Genomic DNA, 10,362 nt, shown 5'->3' with positions numbered 1-10,362 from the left:
CGATCAGGCCTGCAGGGGAGGAGAGTTGGGGGGGGGGGACTAGGCCTGCAGGGGAGGGCAGTTGGAGGGGACCAGGCCTGCAGGGGAGGGCAGTTGGGGGCAACCAGGCCAGCAGGCGAGGGCAGTTGGGGGTGACCAGGCCTGCTGGAGAGGGAAGTTGTGGGGGGGACCAGGCCTGCAGGGGAGGGCAGTTGGGGGTAACCAGGCTGGCAGGGGAGGGCAGTTAGGGGCAATCAGGCCAGTAGGAGAGCAGTTAGACATCGATCAGTCTGGCAGGGGAGTGGTTAGGGGGTGATCAGGCTGGCAGACAGAAGCAGTTAGGGGCAATCAAGCAGGCAGGCAGGTGAGCAGTTGGGAGCCAGCAGTTCTAGATTGTGAGAGGGATGTCCGACTGCCTGTTTAGGCCCGATCTGGGGTCCCAGATTGGAGAGGGTGCAGGCTGGGTTATGGGAAAACCCTCCCCCCGGTGCACGAATTTCGTGCACCAAGCCTCTAGTATATTATATTTACTCAGTGCACTTAGAAATAAAGGGAAAGCTTTGGACACCGTTTTTTCATGAAGTTTGTCTTATATTATGGCCATTAAGCTAACTATGCATGAAGCCAGCAAGATAGCCCAATATGCCTTTTGTAAATGTGTGGCTTCTACAACCATTAAGGCAAAATGATTTGGGACAACTGTCTTATTTCCTTCCTCAATTTCATTGTAGTCTTTTAAAAGAGAAGAGATGTTACCATGGACTTTATTTTTTTCTTTTCAGAAAAGTTAAAAATATGGAAAAACACTTAACTACTTCAAGCTTTAGCATGTTTAAGTGCTTTAACATCTACAAAAATCCAATCATATCTCTTTATTTATTATGATTCTATCTCAGAAAAGGCTTCCTTCTTTTGGTCTCTTTTTGACAGGGAAAAGATCATTTATCAAGGAAAATAGAAGCAAATGGCATGTTTTCTGAGCAAAAATATTTACCTAATTGTCTATCCTTCAGGATGCTATATCTCCCTCAGGAGCAGAATGCAGGCTCTGTGACACGGAAGAAACAAAAAGGGATTCAGTCTGGTGGGAGTTACTTGTGCTTTCTATCCCCCAGCTCAGTTACAAGGCTATGGCCGAAACAGAAATTCAACTGAGTAGCATTTTTGTCCTAAAAACATCTAAAATTCATCTCAAATCTGTATCCATTCTGAGGAGAGAAACTAAATCTATTCTAACAAGTAATTAAACAAACAAACAAAACCCCTAAAACCACAGACTCCTCTGGCGCCTGTCTACACCCCTCTTCCTCACTGTACCCCTCCCCAAAAGCCCTAGCCAGTGTGACCTCCTCACGCAGCCACACTCACCTGGGCCAGCTATGGTCACCGTAGAGCTCCTTCTGTCGACATAGGGGATGTGGTGGGCAAAAGCCACATATGAAAACACGGGTAAGAGAACTAAAAAGAGAATTAACACTGAGATTATTTTCTTCCTAATGATTCGGGGGGGGGGGGGGGGAGCCTAACATTTTTCTCCAAATCGTTATTTCCCTCCATATTCTTAATTCAATCTCAAAGCTTTATTTATTTACTTCATTTAACAGAAAGTCATTAACTACATCCTCTACACTCTGCTGTATTTTCTATAGATATAGACTTTGAATCCATGGTGGGCCCTCATAAAGGATTTAGAGTTTAGACAATTTGGAATTATGAATCAATTTCAACGTCTACAGAAAGAATCCAAAGTTGACAAATTATCTTCTCTCCTTGTGTGACCAGCTATCGCACTGTACTTGAGAGACTGTGGTACAGTCCAGAGAAGAGAATAAGGAAGAGTGAGATGAGGATATTTGTTTTACAGAAAATATATGGAAGTATATTTTAGCTTACTGTATTAATCTTTTATTCTAAGCAACTGTGAATTTTTTTAAATATATTTTATTGATTTTCTACAGAGAGGAAGAGAGAGGGATAGAGAGTTAGAAGCATCGATGAGAAACATCAATCAACTGCGTCCTGCACACCCCCCACTGGGGATGTGCCCGCAACCAAGGCACATGCCCTTGACCGGAATTGAACCCGGGACCCTTGAGTCCACAGGCCGACGCTCTATCCACTGAGCCAAACCGGTTTCGGCATCAACTGTGAATTTTTGAAGAAGTAAACAAAAAATAGCCAGTTAGAGAAAGAAGTACTGCACACAAAAAAGGTATTAGTCACAGCTCCTAGAAACGTGATTGTGGTACATTTAGCTCCATTTCATTTCAAATCACATCTATGAGCATCTTCTAGGTGCTCAGTACTGTGTGAAGTTCTAGAGCAGTGCTGTCCAATTTTACCTTATAATAGAGAAACATGCAAATTGACCGCACCTCCGCTATGCCCACGATTGGGCCGGCAGGAGGCTGGGGGCGGGACTCCGGGTGTCATATCCGCCATTGAGAACTTCAAGATGGCGGTGCCAAGTGGCCGCGCCCATGCCACGGCTCCCGGGGGTGCCTAGGGCGATCGGCACCCCGGGGGGCGTGGCCGGGCCCATGCCGCCACTCCCCGGGGTGCCTGGGGCGATCGGCCACCTAGGGGGGCGTGTCCGGGCCCCTCCCGCCGCTCCCGGGGGTCCCAGGGGCCGAGGCTTTCAGGGCCTTGGGCACCAGCGGGGAGCCTGCACCAATCGCAGGAAACCACTGGGGGTCGGCTCCTGTGATCGGTAGCAGGGACGCTGGGTGAGGCGAGCCCAAGGCCACCGCCCGGGGCCAAGCCCCGACCCTGAAAAAGGCAGAAGGCGGTGGCCACAGCCAAGGCCTGGGTCCCTGGTGCCGGCAGAAAACTTGTGCAGGCAGCCAGGTGAATGAAGGTCTATTGCACAAATCTTCGTGCAAACGGGCTACTAGTAGAAATATAAGGCAGCCACATATATAAGTTTAAAGTTTCTAACAGCTACATTACCATTAGAAAGAAATTGGTGAATGGAATGTGGTCTGGCCCTCGGGCCTCCTACCCCACCCACCATTCCCAACCCCTCCCATGAACCTCAGCCTCCTTGAGATTCTAGGGCAAGCATGTCAAACTCGTGGCCCACGGTCCACATGCAGCCCACAATGAATATTTTTGCAGCCCAGCCAATATAACGGTATGTAAGAAACGTTTTAATAAAAATTTCATAACTTAATTTTTACAATATCCTGTATACATAATTATTAATAATGAACTACAACGTTCACTAATGACTGATTGCTATAATCGTGTTGCATTCATTTCCCTTATGCTCCTTACGTGCAGGTGCACTATTTCTCTCCACTAATACTAGCAGCAAATATTTTAGCAGCCGATTGCCACGTCATTAGTCTTGGACTGACTTGTTTGGTGTGCACAACAGGAAATATTTTACTTTTGGAAAACAAGAAAAATAGGTTTATTTGCATTACACTTATTTGTGCAGTTATTAAGTGTCTGGTAAATTAATGTTCAAGAAAAAAAATAATTTTTATTAAAATGTTCTATTATTTTTATGTTAATGATTACTCATTTATTTCAGCCCTTTGTATTCAGCATGTCTCTATCGAAATAAACCTACGTTTCTATGAAAATTGAAGCTTTTTTTTTTTTTTCGGCCCACATAAACTTAAACCTTGTTTATTAGCCTTTGAGTTTGACATGCTTGTTCTAGGGCTTCCCACAAGCAGTCTCTTCTCCCTGGGGGCTTCCAAGCTCAGGTCTCTCTGCCTGGAGGCTCCTCCCCTGTCTCTGCCACAATTCTTTCTCATTGGTAAAGAGTAATAAATGATGGCTGATAGGAGCTGGATGTGTATTCAATATTTAGGAGTGCTTGCACTTTATGAAAAGTAATAATGCCGTACTTTCATCCAAGCATAAAGAATGGAATCCAAATGGTAGAATTTTGGACTTGAAGAGGACTTTCATCTGGATTGTGTAGATTGTTTCTGACATGGAGCTTGAAGCCAAGGGGGTGAGTGGAACTGTCAACCCACTATGCACCCTCTGCACCAAGCCATGCTCCCTGGCACAGAGCTGTGTCCCCTGCAGGAAAGAATGATGTTTCTAATTTTCACCAAGCCACTGTTACAGCCAATGGCAACTTTGTGCTGAAAGGGCTGTTGTGGTAGGGGAAGAGGCCTTGCCGGCCCCTCTGAAAACATGTCTTACAGGGGCCCTCTAACACTGTCATTGGATAAGTTCTGTTGAACTAGAATGTGCCTATTTGTAAAAATTTCTAGGTCTTGACTATGAGATTCTCATAGGAGGAAACAGAAGAAAGAAATATCCATCATGTCAATAAATCTTATTTTGGGCTCAATGTAGATCACCTCCCTCCCCCTCAAGACTCTAGTTCCCGGGCATTCAGATGGAGTTTCCGTGGCAGCGGAAGTTGTGGGCTTCTGTCTCATACTCTTTCAGATGTGAGCTTTACTGAGAATTAGGGGAGAACAGTCCCAACCAAATGTGGGAGCCTCTGGAGAAAGGTCTCAGGGACGTGGCCTTTGGAGACCACCATCCTGGGGTAACAAAACCTGCCTTACAATATCACCCCCACTCGATAAACTCACACCATTTGTTTTTCTTAAATCCTATGCTTTAGGCAACATTGGGAAACTTCCCAAATATCCCCTAACCTTCTCCCTTCCATATGATAATAGCAATCAACCATTAAAAAATTTTGTTGGTGCATACTGCATTCCAGCAGTGTCAGAGGAAAGCACAGCCAGTCTCTGGTCCCACAGAGCTTAACTCGGGTCTCCACGCTAGTTTCTCCCAACAGAAGAGTTTAGGTCTGAAGTGGTCCCCAGGTATTTGATGTTCAGAGTTCCACCATTCCTAGTGCCCTATTCAGGTTCCTAAATGCTAAAGAGTTTAGTTAGGGGAACACAGTGCCCATCCCCACATACACAAATGAAGCTATTTCTTTCCTATGTTCTCTTACTACTTGTTCAGTACAGTAAGTCTTCACTTAACATTGTCGATAGGTTCTTGGAAACTGTGGCTTTAAGCAAGCTCACAAGTAATGAAACCAATTTTACCTAGGCTGATTGATAGCCATGAGACAAGTTCCCGTGGCATAATTCTGGTCACAAAAACATCACCAAACTTCTAAATAAAGGCCCCAAACACTTTCTAATATTAAACATGGAAATAAATGTGACCTATAATACATTTAAGAAAGATGAATAAAAAAAAAAGTAAGAGAATTCTTTTCCAACCCACTTATTCCAGTTCAGGTTCACGGGTGGCAGGAGCTCAGGGAGCAAGGCAGGGACCACACTGGACAGGACACTTTTCCATTGCAGGGGCACTCACACACCCACACTCACACAGACTGGGACAATGGAGACACCCAATTAACCTAATGTGCACATCTTTGGGATGTGGGAGGAAACCTGAGTCCTCTCAGTTTTCCTAAACACCAAATCAGGCTGACCTTCAGGACAGGACCCCAGCCCCACGTCACCTTATCAAACTTCTCCAGCCGTCAGTTGTTGAGTATACCATTCAGGATTTAACTTTTCCTCATCAAGACTCTTATACCATCTGTAGCCTCACATTTATTTATCATCAGATATTTGTTGAGCACCTGTATTAATTTTGCAATGAGTATGGATAAGCATAATCCCCACCATTGATAAAATCATGGGCCAGTGGGGGAGACAAACAAGTATGTAAATTGTTTTGCTCAGGATGATAAGAGCCATGATAAGTCCTATAGAAAAACAGAAAACATAGCCACTAACTTGAGCTGATGACAACTAGGGAGATGTCATGGAGGAGATTATTTTTAAACTGAATTGTAGAAAGTGAATAGAAATTAACCATATAGGGAAGTGAGGGAAGACAATTCCAGGCAGAGGGAACAGAGTTTATTAAGTGCCAGGAGGGCATGCTGGGTCTCCATCCTATAAAGTGATAGACATGATTCCTTCAGTACCGTTAATCTCTATCTGAAAACCTGGGAATTAAAGAGACAACCTATCTGTGCCCCTTAGTCCCCCACCCACCACACACACACACTTAGCATGCAATGGGGGGACAGGCACAGGATAATTGCTATAGACACTCTCATTCTAAAAGGGGGACAGTAGGGAGCATACAGTAATCCTGAAACTTGGCAGCCCACATGTGGTCAGTTCTTTGATTAGAGATCAAACCCTGGGAATTATTCACTGAGGCTCTGGGTTCTACTCTCTGTATTATTCTTCCTTTTCCATAAAAGGTAATCTGAATTTGCCATTTGTGACTGGTTCATTTTTTCAGACTATTTTCAGCCTATAAAGTCTGGGAATTCAAATACTTTAAAAAATTTTTTAATTGATTTTTAGAGAGAGTGAAGAGAATCATTGGTTTGTTATTCCACTCACTTATGCATTCATTGGTTGCTTCTTTTATGTCCCCTGACTGGGGATCAAACCCACAGGCTTGGTGTATGGGATGATGCTCTAACCAACTGAGCTACCTGGCCAGGGCATTCTCTTAAAACTTTTGAGAGCCTCCTATGAATCATACTGTGGTTTGTGCCATTAGAAAATAGCCACATCTATAAATCTCTCTCTTTTTCTTAATCCTCACCCAAGGACATGCTTAGAGGGAGGAGGGGTGAGAGAGAGAAACATCGATGTAAGAGAGAAAACATTGATCAGTTGCCATCTGTATACTACACCTGGGGATCAAATCCTCAATCCGCTATGTACCCTGACCAGGAATGAACCTGCAACCTTTCATTACACATGACAACGCTCAACCAGCTGAGCCACTCTGGCCAGGCAACAAATCTCTTTATGATAAATCACCATCTGCCTTGGGCTTCTGCTGAAGCTGCCAAGGATTCGTAAAAGTCCTGGGTTTTTTGTTTTTGTTTTGACTGAACAGTTCTCTAAGACATTGCTTTAAATCTTTCCACAGTCTTACTAATAATTTTATAATCATAATCTGTTTCATCTTTACACCATGTTTTCCTTAATTTCCTAAATTTTACTTTTCTCCAGAAGCCATTCTTAATGCAACATTGCTTTCCATCTGGAGAAGCAGGGGATTTGCAAACTCAGCAGATTCTCTCTCCTTCATATGTAACTTTTTTTTTTCTTGAGCTTATTCCTCTCCCTTTACATTTTAATGTAAGCAGAAAAATAAGCAAGGGTGACCTGTAGCCCTGCCTGGGAACCTCCTTAGCTAGATTACCCATTGCATTTTCTATTTTCCACATTATTGCAGGCAAGAGTGTTGCTAAAGTTTCTGTCACTGCATAATGGAACCTCTTCTCTCTAATTTCCAGTAACGTTCTCCTCACTTTTCTGTAATCCTGGACCGATAGCCTTCTCAAAGACATCAGGCTTCTGCAGACAGTCCCTTTAAGACGCTTCAAGTTTTCACTAGTAATCTTCTCAAGGTCCTTCCAGCTTCTGCCCTCTACTGTCCCAAAGCCACTCTCATATTTGGATTTTTTTTGTTACAGCAGCACCCAACTTGTCTCTCACCTCCACACCCACTTTGGACTTCCTTGTCTATTTACATCTCCAGTGACTGCCCATCAAGCCTGTCTGGTCTCCATTACACAGTAGGTAAACGATTTTCTTCCAAGATTAGCTTCTCAGAGAAGCTGTCTTGGAAAAGGGCTGAAAGATGGGGTTAGTGAAAGATTTTATTTGCTGCTATTGTCAGGAACAAACAAGTACATAAACCAAAAAACTTCTCAGGACATCAAATATTTCATCTGGAGAAAAGTATCAAAATTCTGTAAGAAACATTTTTAATTCTCTGTTTCAAACAAAATACAGAGAATGAGATCCATTTCTAACATTTTAGGAGACAGAGGAAAAAGTGTAAGGTTACATTTATGTTAGGCTAATGTGGCTCATTATTGTTTTACTTTTATTTTTTAAACAGAATTGGCTTGACAATGGAGGGAGTGCATGGCAGAGTGGGGGAGGCTGTAGGCTGAGGACTCACACAGACCTGGGCCAGTTTGGTAACCAGCAGCTTCTTCATCTATAAAGTGGAACTATAATTACCTCAAAAGGTTGATGTGAGATTAGAGGAAATGTAACGGATGTGAAATTGCCAAGCAGAGCATTATCATGTGATAAATAAGCTGCTTTGGACTTGTTAATATGGAAATCACAAAAGTGACTCCTCATGTTTCCTCTGAAGTCTCTCTCCACTTGTCTTTCCGAAATGTCTGAATCAGGAGTCGTGCTCCCACTCCCTGCAGTGGCTGGGAAGGAGCGGGGGGAAGGGCAGCTTCTCTCTTGTTCTCTTAAGAATTATCTTCTCGACAGCAATGTGCTCTCTCCTGCTCCTCCACACAGGCCTTAGCCTGCTCACTGCCTGTCAAAATGGTGAAAGAAACCACTTACTATGATGTTTTGGGGGTCAAATCCAGGAAGCATTGAAAAAGGCTTACAGGAAGCTGGCCTTGAAGTACCACCCTGATAAGAAGCTAAATAAAGGAGAGACGTTTAAACAGATTTCTTAAGCTTACAAAATGATCTCTGATGTAAAGAAACAGGTATTATATGACAAAAGAAAACAGGCAATTAAAGAAGGTGGAGCAGGTGGTGGCTTTGGCTCCCCCGATGGACATCTTTTGGGGGAGAAGGAAGGATGCAGAGAGAAAGGAGAGGTAAAAATGTTGTTCATCAGTAATCTTAGAAGGTGTACATAGTAGTGCAACAAGAAAACTAGCTCTGCCAAAGAACCAATGAACATGGTATGTGACAAATATAAAGGCAGAGGTGTAAGAAAGGAGCAGTAGAGTGCCGAGGTACTGGAATGCAAATGAGAATTCATCAGATCCGACCTGGAATGGTTCAGCCAGTTCAGTCTGTGTGCATGGAGTGCCAGGGCCACGAGGAATGAATCCATCCTAAAGGTAGATGTAAAAGGTGCAATGGAAGGAAGATAGTTTGAGAGAAGATTCTAGAAGTTCATATTGACAAAGGCATGAAAGGTGGCCAAAAGATAACATTCCGTGGTGAAGGAGACCAAGAACCCGGCCTGGAGCCAGGAGACAGTATCATTGTTTTAGGTCAAAAGGACCATGCTATTTTCACTCCGCCAGGAGAAGACCTTTTCATGAGTATGGACATACAGCTGGTTGGAGAATTGTGTAACTTCCAAAAGCCAATAGCTACTTTTGACAACCGAACCATAGTCATCACCTCTCATCCAGGTCAGAGTGTCAAGCATGGAGACATCAAGTGTGTGCCAAATGAAGGCATGCCAATTTATCGTAGACCATATGCAATCGGTCATCTAATCATTGAATTTAGGGCAAACTTTCCTGAACTATGAAAGTGCCCAAGAAAATTAGATTCTCTCCCATTCTAATAAAAAAAAAAATCTCAAATTTAGGAGTATGCATGTGAAAATGTCCAGGGGGCACATTTAATCTATTACCAATGGGCTGTTATTTCAGGAAAGAAAACCAGACCAATTTAATTTTATTTCTGCCTTAAATTCACCCAAATCTCCCTCACCCTGCCTCCCAGAAAGTCCTTCAATTCTCTCTCCCAAGCAGCCCTTAAGGCAAGAGGCTGGAAACCAGTTCATCCTCTACTGTGGTGCAAGCTGGGAAAAGCATAGAATTGGAAAAAAGCAAGCATAAAGAAGGTGAAAATGAGATTTGGAGGAGAAGGATCTTTAGGATATTGGAGAAGAGCAGTTGTTAGGAGCCATGGTGCTGTGTGTATGTGAAAGGAAGGTATGAAGAGGAGACTTGAACAAAACCAGAGACGCAAGGAGAGAGAGTTTGAATGAGAGGAGTTTGAAGGGCCCTTCCAGGGGAGGAGCTATGAAGGAGTGAACAGGAGGAGGGATTTATTAGACTTGCTAGAATTCTGGGAGGCATCCTCTCCTTGCTTTTCCCATGCCTTGCTCTTTAGATGACTCACCTTTTTACATAATCTGTATTCTTTGCCCATGTCCTGCTTAGCTTGGGCCAGGTTGTCTCTTGCCCTGGAGATGACAACTTTCTAACTAACTGGTCTCTCTACTCACACCCCTGCCCTCCAGTCTATTTATCTCACAACCATCGTGATCTCTCTTTAATCTGATCTTGTCCCTGACCCACCCCACATGTCAAACATTTCAGTAGATTCCTGTTAACTTCAATATCAAGTCTGAACTCCTCTTTGTGGTATATCAGGCCTTTTGTGATCTGGCCCCTGCCCACCTACCAGCCTCACCTCTCTCGCATTCTCTGCTCCCGCCTCTCCAGGCAGCCTGTCATTCCCAGAGCCTGGCTCCTTAACCTGCTTTGCTGTTGTTCTGGCTCTGTCTTTTCTCTTTCATCAATCCAACTTCCATTCTTTGAACATGCTGTTTCCTCTTTATGCCAGAACCTTCCCCCTTCTTCTCCATCTAACTCCCATATGG

General features: G+C 43.8%; 1 pseudogene across 1 annotated transcript; it reads left to right on the top strand.

Annotated features, from left to right (window-relative positions):
* The first annotated feature begins 8,321 nt into the window (after nucleotides 1-8,321).
* Nucleotides 8,322-9,279, top strand: LOC307101108 (dnaJ homolog subfamily A member 1-like; annotated as a pseudogene). The gene has a single exon. The product of its transcript is annotated as a dnaJ homolog subfamily A member 1-like (transcript).
* The last annotated feature ends 1,083 nt before the right edge of the window (nucleotides 9,280-10,362 follow it).

The sequence above is a fragment of the Cnephaeus nilssonii genome, assembly GCF_951640355.1.
Source record: "Cnephaeus nilssonii genome assembly, chromosome: 6".
Classification (NCBI taxonomy): domain Eukaryota; kingdom Metazoa; phylum Chordata; class Mammalia; order Chiroptera; family Vespertilionidae; genus Cnephaeus; species Cnephaeus nilssonii.
This window is presented reverse-complemented; position numbering and strand designations above follow the sequence as displayed.